The following is a 19209-nucleotide window of genomic DNA, read 5'->3' on the forward strand; positions in this document are numbered from 1 at the left end:
CTGATCATCTGCAGAGGAATGGTCTATTTGAAGAGTTTCAGTCAGGTTTTAGAATTCATCATAGTACAGAAACAGCATTAGTGAAGGTTACAAATGATCTTCTTATGGCCTCAGACAGTGGACTCATCTCTGTGCTTGTTCTGTTAGACCTCAGTGCTGCTTTTGATACTGTTGACCATAAAATTTTATTACAGAGATTAGAGCATGCCATAGGTATTAAAGGCACTGCGCTGCGGTGGTTTGAATCATGTTTATCTAATAGATTACAATTTGTTCATGTAAATGGGGAATCTTCTTCACAGACTAAGGTTAATTATGGAGTTCCACAAGGTTCTGTGCTAGGACCAATTTTATTCACTTTATACATGCTTCCCTTAGGCAGTATTATTAGACGGCATTGCTTAAATTTTCATTGTTACGCAGATGATACCCAGCTTTATCTATCCATGAAGCCAGAGGACACACACCAATTAGCTAAACTGCAGGATTGTCTTACAGACATAAAGACATGGATGACCTCTAATTTCCTGCTTTTAAACTCAGATAAAACTGAAGTTATTGTACTTGGCCCCACAAATCTTAGAAACATGGTGTCTAACCAGATCCTTACTCTGGATGGCATTACCCTGACCTCTAGTAATACTGTGACAAATCTTGGAGTCATTTTTGATCAGGATATGTCATTCAATGCGCATATTAAACAAATATGTAGGACTGCTTTTTTGCATTTACGCAATATCTCTAAAATTAGAAAGGTCTTGTCTCAGAGTGATGCTGAAAAACTAATTCATGCATTATTTCCTCTAGGCTGGACTATTGTAATTCATTATTATCAGGTTGTCCTAAAAGTTCCCTGAAAAGCCTTCAGTTAATTCTAAATGCTGCAGCTAGAGTACTAACGGGGACTAGAAGGAGAGAGCATATCTCACCCATATTGGCCTCTCTTCATTGGCTTCCTGCTAATTCTAGAATAGAATTTAAAATTCTTCTTCTTACTTATAAGGTTTTGAATAATCAGGTCCCATCTTATCTTAGGGACCTCATAGTACCATATCACCCCAATAGAGCGCTTCGCTCTCAGACTGCAGACTTACTTGTAGTTCCTAGGGTTTGTAAGAGTAGAATGGGAGGCAGAGCCTTCAGCTTTCAGGCTCCTCTCCTGTGGAACCAGCTCCCAATTCAGATCAGGGAGACAGACACCCTCTCTTTCTTTCTCTTTTTGCTCTGTATGCACCACTCTGCATTTAATCATTAGTGATTGATCTCTGCTCCCCTCCACAGCATGTCTTTTTCTTGATTCTCTCCCCTCAGCCCCAACCAGTCCAGCAGAAGACTGCCCCTCCCTGAGCCTGGTTCTGCTGGAGGTTTCTTCCTGTTAAAAGGGAGTTTTTCCTTCCCACTGTCGCCAAGTGCTTGCTCACAGGGGGTCGTTTTGACCGTTGGGGTTTTTACGTAATTATTGTATGGCCTTGCCTTACAATATAAAGCGCCTTGGGGCAACTGTTTGTTGTGATTTGGCGCTATATAAATAAAATTGATTGATTGATTGATTGGTCACAAATTTAGCAGTTTCAGCAAACTTCTTAATCTAAATTAATGCAGCAAATATCATTAAAATGTGTAGCTGGTTGCTTTAATGATTTAAGTTTGTATAAAAATGTTTTACCGTCCTGATCGGTCAATATGTGGTGTTGAATACTGAGCATCTGGATTTGCTCCTGCTTCAAATTGTTAAGAGTAATTAAGCAGATGTCATTACTGCTTCATCTCAGTCAAAATCCATGAAATCTCAGTGGTGTCTGCTGATGTAAAATGGTGTTTTATTCATTTCTTTTACACATTGTTTTTCAACTCTGTCTTCCGGTTACATTCACATCATGCATCCTCCAGAGATACAAGTTTGTCAGACAAAGCCGCACTATCAACAGATGGACTGTGTTTGTCGTGTCAGTTCAGAGTGCAAGGCGTTGCATTACTGCACCATCCATCACTTTGTTAAACAGTCTTTTAACATTCTACACTTTATGGGTTTACTTTCCCCTCAGGCCATAATAATGAGGAACACTTGTTCATTTAATCTGAAGTCACTTCAGTAAATCACTCTGCAGACTTGCTGCACTGGATGTGTATTTACTGGGACTCAGTGTCTGGGTTCAGATGCAACAAACAAGTCTGAATACGTGATCTGGGTCAGGATTGTAGGATGGTACAAGAGTGATGGTTAACATACTTGAATATTTCAAGAATGTTTGGGATTTTCTCACTCACAGTGCACCTTTCAGAGTGACCTTTTATTGTGGACAGTCTAAGGCACACCTGTGCACTAATCATGGTGTCTAATCAGCATCTTGATATGGCACAACTGTGAGGTGGGATGGATTATCTCAGCAAAGGAGAAGTGCTCACTATCACAGATTTAGACTGGTTTGTGAACAATATTTGAGGGAAATGGTGATATTGTGTATGTGGAAAAAGTTTTAGATCTTTGAGTTCATCTCATACAAAATGGGAGCAAAACCAAAAGTGTTGCGTTTATATTTTTGTTGAGTGTATATATATATATATATATATATATATATATATATATATATATATATATATATATATATATATATATATATATATTGGACCACATATTTTCTATTGGTTGCACACTTAGTTAATATTTGTCTGAATTGTACTTACACTTGTTTTCTCTGTTTGAGGAGCTGCTTGGGATAAAGGATGGCTGAAGGGGCTGGCAGCCATTTTATAACTTTGGAGGCCTACCAAGTTGAAATGGACTGAGGGGGGAACTTCAGTTTAATTTTGGTTAATTTAGATATTTAATTTGCTTTACCTCACTTTTGTAATCACTTTTGAGTTTGTGTTAAGTTATTTTGTTTTATTTTGGGTTTTTACCTTTGTTGTTAAAGTGGTAGTTTTGTTTCTTTGTGTTTGATATCTCCCCTCTTGAGTTAAGGTTTGGTTACTCCACCCCTTTTTAAGCAGCTTCTGTTAATTATGAGTCCCAGTTTTTCTTGAGTTTCTGTATTGTTCAGTTGGGCCCAAGTCTTGGTTATTTTGATTTTTACAATGGTTTGTTGGCTTTATTAAAATTGGAAATTCTTTTTTCACACCTTTGTTGTCTATGTTTGGTCTACTACAGTTGGTGGCAGCGGTGGGATCATTCAGTTAAGGACACGGGTGTATTTTTTTTCTCTCTTTTATTTTTGACTTTTTTTGTATTACCTATTTTTGATTTTAAAAAAATTCCTGGAAGAGGGAAAGGGCACTTAAAAGAAGGACCCAGTTCAGACCCAGATGACCAGGGGAATGAGGAGCAAAGAGAGAGTGTTCAGGAAAATGGAGCTGTTGGTGGAGAGCTTGACATGGTGGAAGAGGGGAGTGAACCTACATTAACAGACTTGGCTAACCTGCTCCGAGCCCATATTGGACAACAGAGGGACAAAGAGGACCACTGGAATCAAGAAGTGGCTAGGCAGGAACAGAAATTTGAAGAACTACAAAAACAGTTCAGCTTGTTCAAAAGGGAGGTTCCAATTCAAACTATTCCCACAGTGCAGCCTACATCACCACCAGAGCCTGGTGAAACAGCTTCACCACTTCACAGCCAATCAGGTGACCCTTTCTTTGCACATTCACAAGTTTCCCGTGCACCTAAATTACAAAGATTGAGTGAAGAGGATGATATTGAACATTTTCTTGTTACTTTTGAACACATCGCTTATGCCTGTAGATGGCCAAGAACAGACTGGGCTTTCCGTTTAATACCTCTACTAACAGACAAAGCTAGAAGTGCATTTGTGCATATGGATGTTGACTTGTCTATGAATTATGACCAAGTGAAACTAGCAGTCTTACAGAAGTATGACACTAACAGTGAAACCTATAGGCAAAGCTTCCGTTTGCTTCAAGTGGAGCCCAAAGAAACTCCAAAAGAGCTCTACATAAGGCTGAAGGAACTGTATGGTAAATGGGTGCAGCCCAAAGGTAAAACAGTTGAACAAATCAATGAAATAATCATTCTTGAACAGTTTCTGAGAATGTTGTCACCAGAACTTCAGGTGGGGATAAAGGAACATGATCCAAAGACTGCAGAGGAGGCTCTTCGCTGGCTGACGTGTTTGTGGCTGCTAGGAGGAAAAACTCACCGTGGACTTACCAAAGCTGGAAAAATGATGGTCGCAACCAACCTCCGGTCCAGCAAGTTTCAAGTGTGGGTAAGCCCCCTGTAAAGGGAAAATTTAATAACCCACAGGCTTTGAAATTTCAAGGGAAAAAGCCAATTTGTTACTTGTGTGGACAGGATGGTCACACCAAACAATGTGCCCTCAAAATCATGTCAAATTGTCCCAGATGTGTTTTGTGCTCAGGGAAGAGATCCACAAGGCTGGGGCAATGTGGCCTTTAAAGGAGCTTAATGGTTAATCACTCAAGGCACTGATTGATACAGGGAGTACACGGACATTGGTTCAGCGCAGTTATGTGCCTTCTCAATCTGTCTGTACCAATGAGACCATTTTGATCCCGTGTCCATGGTGATGAAAAGAAATATCCAGCAGCAGATGTTTATTTGACTGTAAAAGAACAAACTTACCTGCTCAATTTTGGTGTAGCTGACAACTTATCATTTCCTGTAGTCCTTGGCAGTGACCTACCAGTGCTAACTGACCTGTTACAGTCTCCCCAGTGTAATATGGCATTAACCCGGGGCAAGGCAGTCTGAGGAAACACCTCAGAGCCTAAGTACCTTGCCATTCTACAATGTGGATTTTTCTTCAGAGAAGAAAAAGGAACAGAAATTCAAATGGCAGTGGAGGAGAGAGAAATTCCAAGGGATGGTGGTAATGCCTCCTGATTCTTCAGAGCCTGAGGTACTTGAAGATTTTAAAATCCCTGGTAATATATTAGAGCTGCAGCATCAGGATCCGAGTCTATCAAAGTACTTCAGAGAGGCTAAAGGCAATGATTTTGGTCTGCAAAATGGCATCCTGTATTGACAAACTGAGTCTAGTAAACAGCTTGTGGTTCCCAAAGCAGTAAGACCAACTGTTTTGAAGTTGGCCCATTCTATTCCCTGGGCTGGCCACCTGGGGAAGCACAGGACCATGGCCCACATAACACGTTGTTTCTATTGGCCTGGCTTGTGTAAAGATGTTGCTCAGTTTTGCAGGAGCTGTCCAGAGTGCCAGACTCCCCAACAAAGCTCCCCTCCAGCCTCTCCCAGTTGTGAATACACCATTTCAGCACTTTGGCATGGACATAGTGGGACCTGTGGAGTGAAGTAAGACAGGTAACCAGTTCATGCTGGTAATTACAGATTATGCAACTAGATATCTAGAGGTTTTTCCCTTGAAAGCTGTAAAAGCAAAGAATGTTGCTTTCTGCTTAGTGCAGTTTTTTCCAGAGTTGGTTTTCCTCAAGAGATACTTACAGACCAGGGCACAAATTTTATGTCCAAACTGCTCAAAGATGTGTATCAATTGATTGGAATTAAAGGACTGAGAACTACGCCTTACCATCCTCAGAGAGATGGACTCTGTGAACGATTTAATCAAACACTTAAACATATGTTGCGGAAATTTGTGAATGAAACCGGCTCTGACTGGGACCAATGGCTCCCATATATTCTGTTTGCTTAGAGAGAAGTTCCCCAAGCCTCTACTGGGTTTTCCTCTTTTGCGCTCTTATTTGGTTATGAAGTGAGGGCCCCTGACAGTATTAAAGGAGCTGTGGGAGGGGGAACAAAATAACAAAGAGCCGGTGAATGTTGTGTCCTATGTGCTCCAGATGAGGGAGAAGTTGGAAAAGATGACTGGTCTCACCCAGGAGCGCATGAAGACATCCCAATGCAAACAATAGGTTTGGTATGACTTGGCGGCCCAAGAGAGAGGGTTCCAGCTTGGACAGAAAGTGCTTGTTATGCTGCCTTCCGAGGATAGCAAGCTGCTGGCAAAGTGGCAAGGGCCTTACGAGGTAATTGAAAGACTGGGACCAACCACGTATAAAGTCTCTATTCCAGGTCAAAGCCGCTCCCCGTGAGTTCTTCATGTAAACCTATTGAAGGAGTGGGTCTCCTGGGACAAAGACACTCGTCTCCTTCTACATCCGGAGTACAGAAGATGAGGAGCTTGAAGAGCAGTATCTCCCTGTGCCCGCAGCCTCGACACCTCGGTTGGACCATCTGTCTAGAAAACAGCAGGTGGAGGTGAGGGATATGTGTTCAATGGGAATATTCCAGGAGAATCCAGGTTATACCCGTGTAATAACACATGACATTGTCTTAAAAGAAGAGGCTTTTCCAAAGCGAATGAGCTATCGTATATCTGAAAGACTTCTGGAACCACTTAAAAAGGAAATTGAGCTCATGCTTTCACTTGGCATCACTGAGGTGTCACAGAGCAAGTGGTGCAATCCAATAGTACTCGTCCCAAAAAAAGATGGCACAATTAGGTTTTGCATTGATTCCCGCTATCTCAATTCAATGTCAAAGTTTGATTCATATCCAACTCCTAGTATCGATCTGATCGAGAAATTGGGCAAAGCAGACTACCTTACCACTATTGACCTTTCCAAAGGCTATTGGCAGGTGCCTCTTTCTGCTAGGTCCAGAGAGCTGATGGCCTTCAGAACCCCATGGGGCCTTTATCACTTTAGAGTGATGCCGTTTGGACTTCATGGTGCTCCTGCCACGTTCCAGTGCCTAATGGATAAGGTACTCAATGGTCTCTCACATTTTGCCTCTGCATATCTGGATGATATCATTGATTACAGTAATTGCTGGGATGAACACCTGCAACATCTAAAGGTGGTACAGACAAGGAAACAGATCAAATCCTTTTTGGGCATGTCAGGTTGGTACCACAGATTCATTCCCAATTACTCTGCCAGAGCCTCTCTGCTTACAGACATGACTAGCCTTCGGGGCTCAAACCTATTGCTGTGGTCAGAGGAAGCTAAGGAAGCATTCAGGGACATTCAGCAGGCCCTAAGTAGAGATCCAGTGCTTCACTACCCTGACTTCCACCATGAGTTTGTCCTGCAAACTGATGCTTCAGATAAAGGTCTTGGTGCAGTGTTGCTTCAGGGGCCTCCAAATAACGCCATCTGATTGCCTTCATTAGCCACAAACTCTTTCCAAGAGAAACTCGCTATTCTACCATAGAGAAGGAATGTTTGGCAATCAAATGGGCCCTTGACTCACTCCACTTCTACCTCCTGGGAAGACAGTCTGTGCTAGAAATAGACCACAAGGCACTCAAATGGTTGGAGAGGATGAAGGACACAAATAGTAGAATAACCTGCTGGTACCTGGCAATGCAACCCTACAGGTTTGAGGTTCATCATATCCCTGGCAAGCAGAATGCTACTGCAGACTACTTGTCCCGCTATATATAGGACACATTTTCTATTGGGTGCACACTTTAGTTAATATTTGTCTGAATTGTACTTACACTTGTTTTCTCTGTTTGAGGAGCTGCTTGGGATAAAGGATGGCTGAAGGGGCTGGCAGCCATTTTATAACTTTGGAGGCCTACCAAGTTGAAATGGACTGAGGGGGGAAACTTCAGTTTAATTTTGGTTAATTTAGATATTTAATTTGCTTTACCTCACTTTTGAGTTTAAGTTAAAGTTATTTTGTTTTATTTTGGGTTTTTACCTTTGTTAAATTGGTAGTTTTGTTTCTTTTTGTTTGATATCTCCCCTCTTGAGTTAAGGTTTGGTTACTCCACCCCTTTTTAAGCAGCTTCTGTTAATTATCATGAGTTCAGTTTTTCTTGAGTTTCTGTATTGTTCAGTTGGGCCCAAGTCTTGGTTATTTTGATTTTTACAATGGTTTGTTGGCTTTATTAAAATTGGAAATTCTTTTTTTACACCTTTGTTGTCTATGTTTGGTCCACTACAAACAGGCTTGTACAAGTCTGGGTTCATGCGCTGGTGCTGTCCCTCATCCATGACACCACAGAATTGTCCCTCTTGAAAATAAACATCTATTTGCTGCAGCCAACTGAAGCATGGCACACCCTTTGGCCTCCCCGAACCACTGTGGTGCTCAGGCACCTATGCGCTGGGTCATGCATAGCACACTGCATCACGTGGCCAAAATATTGAAACTGAAAGTAATACTCCTCATCTTAGTCTCCTGTTGTAACCATATATTTGATACAAAGCCATGTTTGTGGACCCCAAGGATCCCCCTAAGAGACCTAGTACCAAAGACATGCAGTCACTGGTTAGCATCCAAGTCTCACAGCCATACAGTAAGTCAGAAATCACAAGGACCCTAAAGACTTGGACCTTTGTGTTTCAAAGATCTCAGCATTGTCAAACACCTCTATCCAGTGACCTCATAACTCCCTAAGATATTTGCAAACATCTCAGTAGAGGCCGTTTCTGGCCTGTACTGGTGGTTGGCTCTCACTGCGGTATTGTATCACTTCCTGTTCCGGAGCACAGCGGTGTTTTGCTGTATCTGTTAGCTGTTTAATCTGCGCAGTTAGATTGATCTAGTTAACTAGATAACGATTTGTTTCACAGTGTAATCTTCACGTGCCTTAACTAAAGCACTCCCTCTGCTGAATCACCTCTAAATTATTTACACACTATTCACTTTGTGTGTTTTTAGGAATCCGCTAGCTTAGCGCAGCTACTAGCTCTTAGCCGGTTTAGCATGGTGGCTTCTCCTGTCTCTCCCACACCTTTCTGCTCTGGATGTGAAATGTTTAGTTATTCCTTGGCCTCCTTTAGCAGTAATGGTACTTGTAATAAGTGTAGCTTATTCGTAGCTTTGGAGGCCAGGCTGGGCGAACTGGAGACTCGGCTCCGCACCTTGGAAAATCCTACAGCTAGCCAGGCCCCTGTAGTCGGTTCGGACCAAGGTAGGTTAGCCGCCGTTAGTTCCCCTCCGGCAGATCCTGAGCAGCCGGGAAAGCAGGCCAACTGGATGACTGTGAGGAGGAAGCGGAGTCCTAAACAGAAGCCTCATGTACACCGCCAACCCGTTCACATCTCTAACCATTTTTCCCCACTCGGCGACACACCCACCGAGGAACAAACTCTGGTTATTGGCGAATCTGTTTTGAGAAATGTGAAGTTAGCGACACCAGCAACCATAGTCAATTGTCTTCCGGGGGCCAGAGCAGGCGACATTGAAGGAAATTTGAAATTGCTGGCTAAGGCTAAGCGTAAATTTGGTAAGATTGTAATTCACATCGGCAGTAATGACACCCGGTTACGCCAATCGGAGGTCACTAAAATTAACATTGAATCGGTGTGTAACTTTGCAAGAACAATGTCGGACTCTGTAGTTTTCTCTGGGCCCCTCCCCAATTGGACCGGGAGTGACATGTTTAGCCGAATGTTCTCCCTGCATTGCTGGCTGTCTGAGTGGTGTCCAAAAAATGAGGTGGGCTTCATAGATAATTGGCAAAGCTTCTGGGGAAAACCTGGTCTTGTTAGGAGAGACGGCATCCATCCCACTTTGGATGGAGCAGCTCTCATTTCTCGAAATCTGGCCGGTTTTCGTAAATCCTCCAAACCGTGACTATCCAGGGTTGGGACCAGGAAGCAAAGTTGTAGTCTTACACACCTCTCTGCAGCTTCTCTCCCCCTGCCATCCCCTCATTACCCCATCCCCGTAGAGACGGTGCCTGCTCCCAGACCACCAATAACCAGCAAAAATCTATTTAAGCATAAAAATTCAAAAAGAAAAAATATAGCACCTTCAACTGCACCACAGACTAAAACAGTTAAATGTGGTCTATTAAACATTAGATCTTTCTCTTCTAAGTCCCTGTTAGTAAATGATATAATTGATCAACATATTGATTTATTCTGCCTTACAGAAACCTGGTTACAGCAGGATGAATATGTTAGTTTAAATGAGTCAACACCCCCGAGTCACACTAACTGCCAGAACGCTCGTAGCACGGGCCGAGGCGGAGGATTAGCAGCAATCTTCCACTCCAGCTTATTAATTAATCAAAAACCCAGACAGAGCTTTAATTCATTTGAAAGCTTGTCTCTTAGTCTTGTCCATCCAAATTGGAAGTCCCAAAAACCAGTTTTATTTGTTATTATCTATCGTCCACCTGGTCATTACTGTGAGTTTTTCTGTGAATTTTCGGACCTTTTGTCTGACTTAGTGCTTAGCTCAGATAAGATAATTATAGTGGGCGATTTTAACATCCACACAGATGCTGAGAATGACAGTCTCAACACTGCATTTAATCTATTGTTAGACTCGATTGGCTTTGCTCAAAATGTAAATGAGTCCACCCACCACTTTAATCATACCTTAGATCTTGTTCTGACTTATGGTATGGAAATTGAAGACTTAACAGTATTCCCTGAAAACCCCCTTCTCTCTGATCATTTCTTAAGAACATTTACATTTACTCTGATGGACTACCCAGCAGTGGGGAGTAAGTTTCATTACAGTAGAAGTCTTTCAGAAAGCGCTGTAACTAGGTTTAAGGATATGATTCCTTCTTTATGTTCTCCAATGCCATATACCAACACAGGGCAGAGTAGCTACCTAAACTCTGTGAGTGAGATAGATTATCTCGTCAATAGTTTTATATCCTCATTGAGGACAACTTTGGATGCTGTATCTCCTTTGAAAAAGAGAGCCTTAAATCAGAAGTGCCTGACTCCGTAGTATAACTCACAAACTCACAGCTTAAAGCAGATAACCCATAAGTTGGAGAGGAAATGGCGTGTCACTAATTTAGAAGATCTTCACTTAGCCTGGAAAAAGAGTCTGTTGCTCTATAAAAAAGCCCTCCATAAAGCTAGGACATCTTACTACTCATCACTAATTGAAGAAAATAAGAACTGCACTGTAGCCAGGCTGACAGAGTCAGAGCTCTATTGAGCCGAGTATTCCTTTAACTTTATCTAGTAATGACTTCATGACTTTCTTTGCTAATAAAATTTTAACTATTAGAGAAAAAACTTACTCATAACCATCCCAAAGACATATCGTTCTCTTTGGCTGCTTTCAGTGATGCCGGTATTTGGTTAGACTCTTTCTCGCCGATTGTTCTGTCTGAGTTATTTTCATTAGTTACTTCATCCAAACCATCAACATGTCTATTAGACCCCATTCCTACCAGGCTGCTCAAGGAAGCCCTACCATTATTTAATGCTTCGATCTTAAATATGATCAATCTATCTTTATTAGTTGGCTATGTACCACAGGCTTTTAAGGTGGCAGTAATTAAACCATTACTTAAAAAGCCATCACTTGACCCAGCTATCTTAGCTAATTATAGGCCAATCTCCAACCTTCCTTTTCTCTCAAAAATTCTTGAAAGGGTAGTTGTAAAACAGCTAACTGATCATCTGCAGAGGAATGGTCTATTTGAAGAGTTTCAGTCAGGTTTTAGAATTCATCATAGTACAGAAACAGCATTAGTGAAGGTTACAAATGATCTTCTTATGGCCTCAGACAGTGGACTCATCTCTGTGCTTGTTCTGTTAGACCTCAGTGCTGCTTTTGATACTGTTGACCATAAAATTTTATTACAGAGATTAGAGCATGCCATAGGTATTAAAGGCACCGCGCTGCGGTGGTTTGAATCATATTTATCTAATAGATTACAATTTGTTCATGTAAATGGGGAATCTTCTTCACAGACTAAGGTTAATTATGGAGTTCCACAAGGTTCTGTGCTAGGACCAATTTTATTCACTTTATACATGCTTCCCTTAGGCAGTATTATTAGACGGCATTGCTTAAATTTTCATTGTTACGCAGATGATACCCAGCTTTATCTATCCATGAAGTCAGAGGACACACACCAATTAGCTAAACTGCAGGATTGTCTTACAGACATAAGGACATGGATGACCTCTAATTTCCTGCTTTTAAACTCAGATAAAACTGAAGTTATTGTACTTGGCCCCACAAATCTTAGAAACATGGTGTCTAACCAGATCCTTACTCTGGATGGCATTACCCTGACCTCTAGTAATACTGTGAGAAATCTTGGAGTCATTTTTGATCAGGATATGTCATTCAAAGCGCATATTAAACAAATATGTAGGACTGCTTTTTTGCATTTACGCAATATCTCTAAAATTAGAAAGGTCCTGTCTCAGAGTGATGCTGAAAAACTAATTCATGCATTTGTTTCCTCTAGGCTGGACTATTGTAATTCATTATTATCAGGTTGTCCTAAAAGTTCCCTGAAAAGCCTTCAGTTAATTCAAAATGCTGCAGCTAGAGTACTGACGGGGACTAGAAGGAGAGAGCATATCTCACCCATATTGGCCTCTCTTCATTGGCTTCCTGTTAATTCTAGAATAGAATTTAAAATTCTTCTTCTTACTTATAAGGTTTTGAATAATCAGGTCCCATCTTATCTTAGGGACCTCATAGTACCATATCACCCCAATAGAGCGCTTCGCTCTCAGACTGCAGGCTTACTTGTAGTTCCTAGGGCTTGTAAGAGTAGAATGGGAGGCAGAGCCTTCAGCTTTCAGGCTCCTCTCCTGTGGAACCAGCTCCCAATTCAGATCAAGGAGACAGACACCCTCTCTACTTTTAAGATTAGGCTTAAAACTTTCCTTTTTGCTAAAGCTTATAGTTAGGGCTGGATCGGGTGACCCTGAACCATCCCTTAGTTATGCTGCTATAGACGTAGACTGCTGGGGGGTTCCCATGATGCATTGAGTGTTTCTTTCTCTTTTTGCTCTGTATGCACCACTCTGCATTTAATCATTAGTGATTGATCTCTGCTCCCCTCCACAGCATGTCTTTTTCCTGGTTCTCTCCCTCAGCCCCAACCAGTCCCAGCAGAAGACTGCCCCTCCCTGAGCCTGGTTCTGCTGGAGGTTTCTTCCTGTTAAAAGGGAGTTTTTCCTTCCCACTGTCGCCAAGTGCTTGCTCACAGGGGGTCGTTTTGACCGTTGGGGTTTTTACGTAATTATTGTATGGCCTTGCCTTACAATATAAAGCGCCTTGGGGCAACTGTTTTTGTGATTTGGCGTTATATAAATAAAATTGATTGATTGAATTGATTTTTTGCTCTGTATGCACCACTCTGCATTTAATCATTAGTGATTGATCTCTGCTCCCCTCCACAGCATGTCTTTTTCCTGGTTCTCTCCCTCAGCCCCAACCAGTCCCAGCAGAAGACTGCCCCTTCCTGAGCTTGGCACTATATAAACAAAATTGATTTGATTTGATTTGATCTCTGGATCTCAGTGCCTGAGCACCCAGAGATACAAACCATGAAATGATACAGAAAAGAAGCCCACAGTTGTGTACTATATAAAAACAAATGTGACCACTGATTGTAGTGTGCAGGATCGCGCATAAAAGTCACAGCCTACTTAAACCTGATACAGTGCATCCGGGAAGTATTTGCACCACTTCACTTTTTCCACATGTTATGTTATAGCCTTATTTTAAAATGGAGTAAATTCCAGGGCTGTGAAATGAAAATTGTGAAATCAGAGTAAAATTTGCAGGTGGTCTTGGGGGGGGGGGGGGGGGTGCAGCCCCCCTGGAGCTAGAGCATTTCTCTGTAAAATATGGTAGGAACAACCCAGTCTCACGGCAAGTTGTGATTCAGCAGCATGAAATATACATTAATCTATTGGTTCGTGATATTGTGACAAAAAGCACCTCATTTTCATCACGGCAGCACAAATTCATTCTAATTCATTCCGTGATGGCTGCACGAAATTAAAAGTGAAGTGGGGTGTCGGGGTGGTTATGGTTAGAGTGGGGAGAAGGACAAGGAGTAAAATTAGGTTATGGTTAAGGTTAGGGTCGGGGGTATGAGTAGGGTTAGTAATGAGTTAAAAGGGTTAGGGTTAGGGTTTCGTCACGGGAGCAAGAAAAAAAAAGTGAGACTGGGCTGGGTAGGAAATGATTTAAATGAAGTAAATCTGTGAGTAGTTCAGAAAACCAATTGGATTTGTGCTGCTAAATTCATACACATCCTCTACACTGGAACAGTCAATGCATCACTGCTGTGTGTGTGTTTATTTAGCTGTCAAAGATGCTGCCAATCGCTGCTACAACCAGCTCACCTGCTCAGTCACCGCTGCCAGTTCAGCTGTTATCTCATTGCTACCTGCAAAACATCCCACAGTTGTCATTGCTGCCGCCTGCTCGTGTTATTATACATTCTGTACCTCCACCCCAGCAAGCACCTTTCAGTTCCAAACTGTATCCTGCGGGAGGGAAGGAATTATTGTTGCTCTCCAACCTCTCCTCTGTGTACATTTAAGTTCATGACACAGGGAGCGATAAGATTTGATAGCAAACATTATCTGCTGCCTCAGTCTCCTATACAGGGCGGCTTCACTTCCTGTGTGCTGACTGACTGCTGCACAAGCCAGATTCAGGTCACAATTACTGAATCAGTCTCTAGGATGCTGGTTTGTGACACTGGGTTTGTTTTTGCAGTCAGACTAGAATGCAAAACTTACTATGACAGATGCACGTGTTCGGGGCCGTTCACACTATGACGTGAAGTGGTCGACGCCTCAGATTCAAAAAAATGTCTGTAAAACATCAGAGAAGGCTCGCTCCAGGGGTGCAAATTTCCTGTCTTTGCCGCAGGTCAATGTCAGTCAGCAGAGGGGGTCATTGTACTGGAGGAGCTCGACATTTGCCAATGATCCACTGACTTACAATAGGATGTACAGTGGAACCTCGACATATGAGCGACTCAACATAAATGTTTTTTGAAATACGAGCCGTCGCTCGGTCCATATTTTTGTTTGGAATACGAGCGGAGATCTGAGTTATGAGTCGCGGTTTGGGAAGCCACCAGAGCAAAAAGGAAAGTGGAGAGAAGAAGGAGGAGAAGCTTCTAGTGCAGATGTTAAGGCACTGGAAGAATACATCACATGTTTTGCTGCACAAGTGTTTCACTGTGACGGAACTGGATTATTCTGGAAAAATGCCATGGCGGACATATATAACATCAGAGGAGAAGAAGCTGCTTCATTGAAAAGAAACACCCAGAAAAAGTGTCCACTGGTCGTGCTTCAGAACTTTTTAATGACACTTGTCCATCACATTTCCGCAACATTTTGAAAAGCAGGCAGAAGCAAACCTCCTTGGATAGGTTTTTATCCAAAAGACCTGCAAGTTTACACTTATGTCTCAGTTATGTCTGTATGATCCTTTTAAGGATCTACAGTTTAGTTTGTTTACAGTGTGCACAAACCTTCCTCCGTCCTCTCCCTCCACCTCCGTTAACCGCATTTGTCTGTTTCTAATGTAAGAACACTTGATAAAACTTTTTTATTTTATATATTTTATTATGAACAGGTAAAGTATACATGTCTATTTGTTAATAAAAATGTATTTTTTTTCATAATTTAGAGTGGTTTGGGTATGTTTTACAAGGCTGAAATTTAAATTATTTAAATTATTTTCAATGGGGAAAGTTCGTTTGAAATATGAGCAGACTGGTTAACGAGCTTGGTCACAGAACGAATTAAACTCGTATCTCGAGGTTCCACTGTAGTTCAGTTTTCACCATCAGAGGGCAGGGGCATTGTTAATGCACTCTGTGGAGCAGCAGCAAAGCTTGACAGAGCTGATGTTTGAGATGTCACTTGACATAGCCCATATAAACTCAATGTCTGTGATTGTGTCACTTGCTACTGGTACGAAGTCGAGAAAGTTTCAACATAATCCTTCACATTTCTCCATATTTTTTCATGCCCAAGGGATCCAGAGGAGTGGTACATCCAGTCAAGCCTCCAAAGTTGGCCAGTGAAGGCTGGTGGAGGTGAACGGAGCAGTAACAGCATACTAGCAGTGGTGACTTAGTGGTTAAATCTTGCTGGTGATTTAGAATGAACGTTGAAGATTTTAACCACACTGACATTTTTTTGGGACCACGATGAACATTAGCATTGCTGACTGATGTTGACAGCTCCTGCAGAGTCTGTCAGACCTCAGCAGTGGTCGACAATCAAGTTTTCACACCGGGATAATCACCATGGTGAGAGTGCAAAAAAAAAAAAAAAACACACCACAAATTTCAAAGTATCAGACATGAAGATAAAATATGGGATTGTAAAAACAACAACAACACTACTAAAATGTTTCCACTAATTTTCATGTGTTTGGACAGTGACAGTTTTTGTAATTTTGACTCTAAACCACCCCAGCAGGGTGAAAATGAAACAAAGAAGATGCAATTTAATCTTCAATTCAAAAGGTTTAACATAAATCTCACATTAACCTTTTAGGAATAACTGGACAAACGGACAAGATTATTGTTCACACAAATTACTTTGACAGTGAGTTTTACAACCCCAATTCCAATGAAGTTGGGACGATTTGCAAATCCTCTTCAACCTATATTCAATTGAATACACCACAAAGACAAGATATTTAATGTTCAAACTGATAAACTTTATTGTTTTTGTGCAAATATTTGCTCATTTTGAAATGGATGCCTGCAACACGTTTCAAAAAAGCTGGGACAGTGGTATGTTTACCACTGTGTTACATCACCTTTCCTTCTAACAACACTCAATAAGTGTTTGGGAACTGAGGACACTCATGATTGGGCATAAAAAGAGCATCCCCAAAAGTCTCAGCTGTTCACAAGCAAAGATGGAGTGAGGATCACCACTTTGTGAACAACTGCAGGAAAAAATAGTCCAACAGTTTAAGAACAATGTTTCTCAACGTTCAATTGCAAGGAATTTAGGGATTCCATCATCTACAGTCCATAATATAATCAGAAAATTCAGAGAACTTTCTACATGTAAGTAGCAAGGCCGAAAACCAACACTGAATGCCTGTGACCTTCGATCGCTCAGGCGACACTGCATTAAAAACCAACATCATTGTGTAAAGGATCTTACTCCATGGGCTCAGGAACACTTCAGAAAACCATTGTCAGTTAACACAGTTTGTCACTACATCTACAAGTGCAAGTTAAAACTCTACCATCCAAAGCAAAAGCCATACATCAACAACATCCAGTAATGCCACCTCTGGGCCTAAGCTCATTTGAAATGGACAGACACAAAGTGGAAAAGTGTGCGGTGGTCTGATGAGTCCACATTTTAAATTGTTTTTGGAAATCATGGACGTTGTGTCCTCCGGACAAAAGAGGAAAAAAAAAACATCCAGATTGTTACCAGCGCTGAGTTCAAAAGCCAGCATCTGTGATGGTATGGGGGTGTTAGTGCCCAGGGCATGGGCAACTTACATGTCTGTGATGGCACCATCAGTGCTGAAAGGTACATCCAGGTTTTTGAAGCAACACATGCTGCCATCCAAGCAACGTCTTTTTCAGGGACGTCCCTGCTTATTTCAGCAAGACAATGCCAAGCCACATTCTGCACGTGTTACAACAGCGTGGCTTCATAGTAAAAGAGTGCGGGTACCAGACTAGCCTGCCTGCAGTCCAGACCTGTCACCCATTGAAAATGTGTGGTGCATTATGAAGCGCAAAATACAACAACGGCGACCCCGGACTGTTGAACAACTGAAATTGTACATCTAGGAAGAATGGGAAAGAATTCCACGTACAAAGCTTCAACAATTAGTGTCCTCAGTTCTCAAATGCTTATTGAGTGGTAAACATACCACTGTCCCAACTTGTTTGAAACGTGTTGCAGGCATCCATTTCAAAATGAGCAAATATTTGCACAAAAACAATAAAGTTTATCAGCTTGAACATTAAAGATATTGTCTTCAATTGAATACAGGTTGAAGAGGATTTGCAAAATGTATTCTGTTTTTATTTACATTTTACACAACGTCCCAACTTCATTGGAATTGGGGTTGTATTTAGAGGAAGGATATGTGAACAAATTCCAAGTTACTGAATATGTCTTGTCTTAGTGGTTAGCACTGTTGCCTCACAGTAAGGAGGTCATGGGATCGATTCCGACCTGTGGCCTTTCTGTGTGGAGTTTCCATGTTCTCCTTGTGTTTGCGTGGGTTCCCTTCAGGTGCTCCAGCTTCCTCACACATCCAAAGGCATTGCAGTTTAGGTGGACTGGAAACTTTAAAATTCTCCATAGATGTGCGTGTGGGCATGAATGTGTTTGTGTTTGTCTGCATCGTGTCCAGGGTGTACCTTACACCCTATGACTGTTGCGATAGGCTCCAGCCAACCTCTGACCCTTAATTGGAGTAAGAGGTTGAAGATGAGTGAGTGAATGTGTCTTGGACTTCATTTTTATCAAATATTAAGAAATACAAACATTATGGTCCCTAGAGTAGGCAGTTCTCAAAAACTGAGTGACCATGCAAGAAGGAGAGTAGTGAGGGAAGCCACCAAGACACCCATGACAACACTGAAGGAATTAGAGATTTTTGTTGCTGTGGAGAAACTGTGCATATGCAAGTTTTGTCTGTTGCATCACCTGTTTTACAATGTATCAAGTTGTGCACTATATATATATATATATGCAGACACTCACCGTACTGCATAGCATTACTGCCTGACTCAGCCCACGGTAACATTCACGGTCTCTGCTAATGGATGTTTTTTCTGGTGACCCTTTCTGATGCCGGACGGTGATATTGTAGCAAGAAACAACTTGGCAGCGGCTTCTTGGTTTACGGTTCGTCTCGACGAGGACCGCACTCCATTGTTAGCTCGCTAAGCTAGCTAGCCTGCCGTAATACTTTGCACCGTAGCGGCGTCAGGGCTCCGCTTCGGCTAGCTGCCGCTAACTTCAGCCACGGCGGTGGATTGAGGGGCCCCGTCACTCTCGGAACTTGACTCTTGGAGGCACAAACTTATTCACTGTGTAGCAGCTGTTTGACACGCTTGGTCTGGTCACACTATACACGTCGTGGACCCCGGAGGACCTGGAGCTGCTCAGCCTTGGAGCTACCTGGACCCGGCGTTTCACTGTGATGAGCCCATAATTCACATAGTAAAGGGAAGTGCTTGCTTTTATCATTAATTGTGTGCTTGCCAACATTTTTTGCTCTACAGTTTTAGCGTTTTAGTTAATAGAACGCATCTCCTTCACAGCACCGTTAGCGGCCGAGAGTGAGAGAGACCCACACCGCAGCATAGCACAGCCCGGTCGGTGACCGACGAAGCGTCTCATTGAGTTCGGCTTGGAATCTTCCGAATAAAGGGAAGTCGCTTTTACCTCCGTTGGCCAGTTCTGGCCTTTGTAGATTTTTATCCTGGTTTTAGACCCCTGGTTGGGCTGATTTTGGGTTTTGTTTACAGCCTGGCTGTC

The 19209-nt window shown here is 42.1% G+C and overlaps 2 long non-coding RNA genes across 2 annotated transcripts; one reads left to right on the top strand and one right to left on the bottom strand.

Annotated features, from left to right (window-relative positions):
* The first annotated feature begins 2616 nt into the window (after window positions 1–2616).
* Window positions 2617–7801, top strand: LOC117520847. The gene is made up of 2 exons (XR_004563778.1): window positions 2617–2868; window positions 7625–7801. It is a non-coding gene; the product is annotated as an uncharacterized LOC117520847 (long non-coding RNA).
* LOC117520846 lies at window positions 3831–9031 on the bottom strand. The gene is made up of 3 exons (XR_004563777.1): window positions 9020–9031; window positions 7051–7055; window positions 3831–4232 (listed from the first exon to the last, which is right to left on the bottom strand). It is a non-coding gene; the product is annotated as an uncharacterized LOC117520846 (long non-coding RNA).
* Window positions 9032–19209: the final 10178 nt, after the last annotated feature.

The sequence above is a fragment of the Thalassophryne amazonica genome, chromosome 11 (genome assembly GCF_902500255.1).
Source record: "Thalassophryne amazonica chromosome 11, fThaAma1.1, whole genome shotgun sequence".
Lineage (NCBI taxonomy): Eukaryota > Metazoa > Chordata > Actinopteri > Batrachoidiformes > Batrachoididae > Thalassophryne > Thalassophryne amazonica.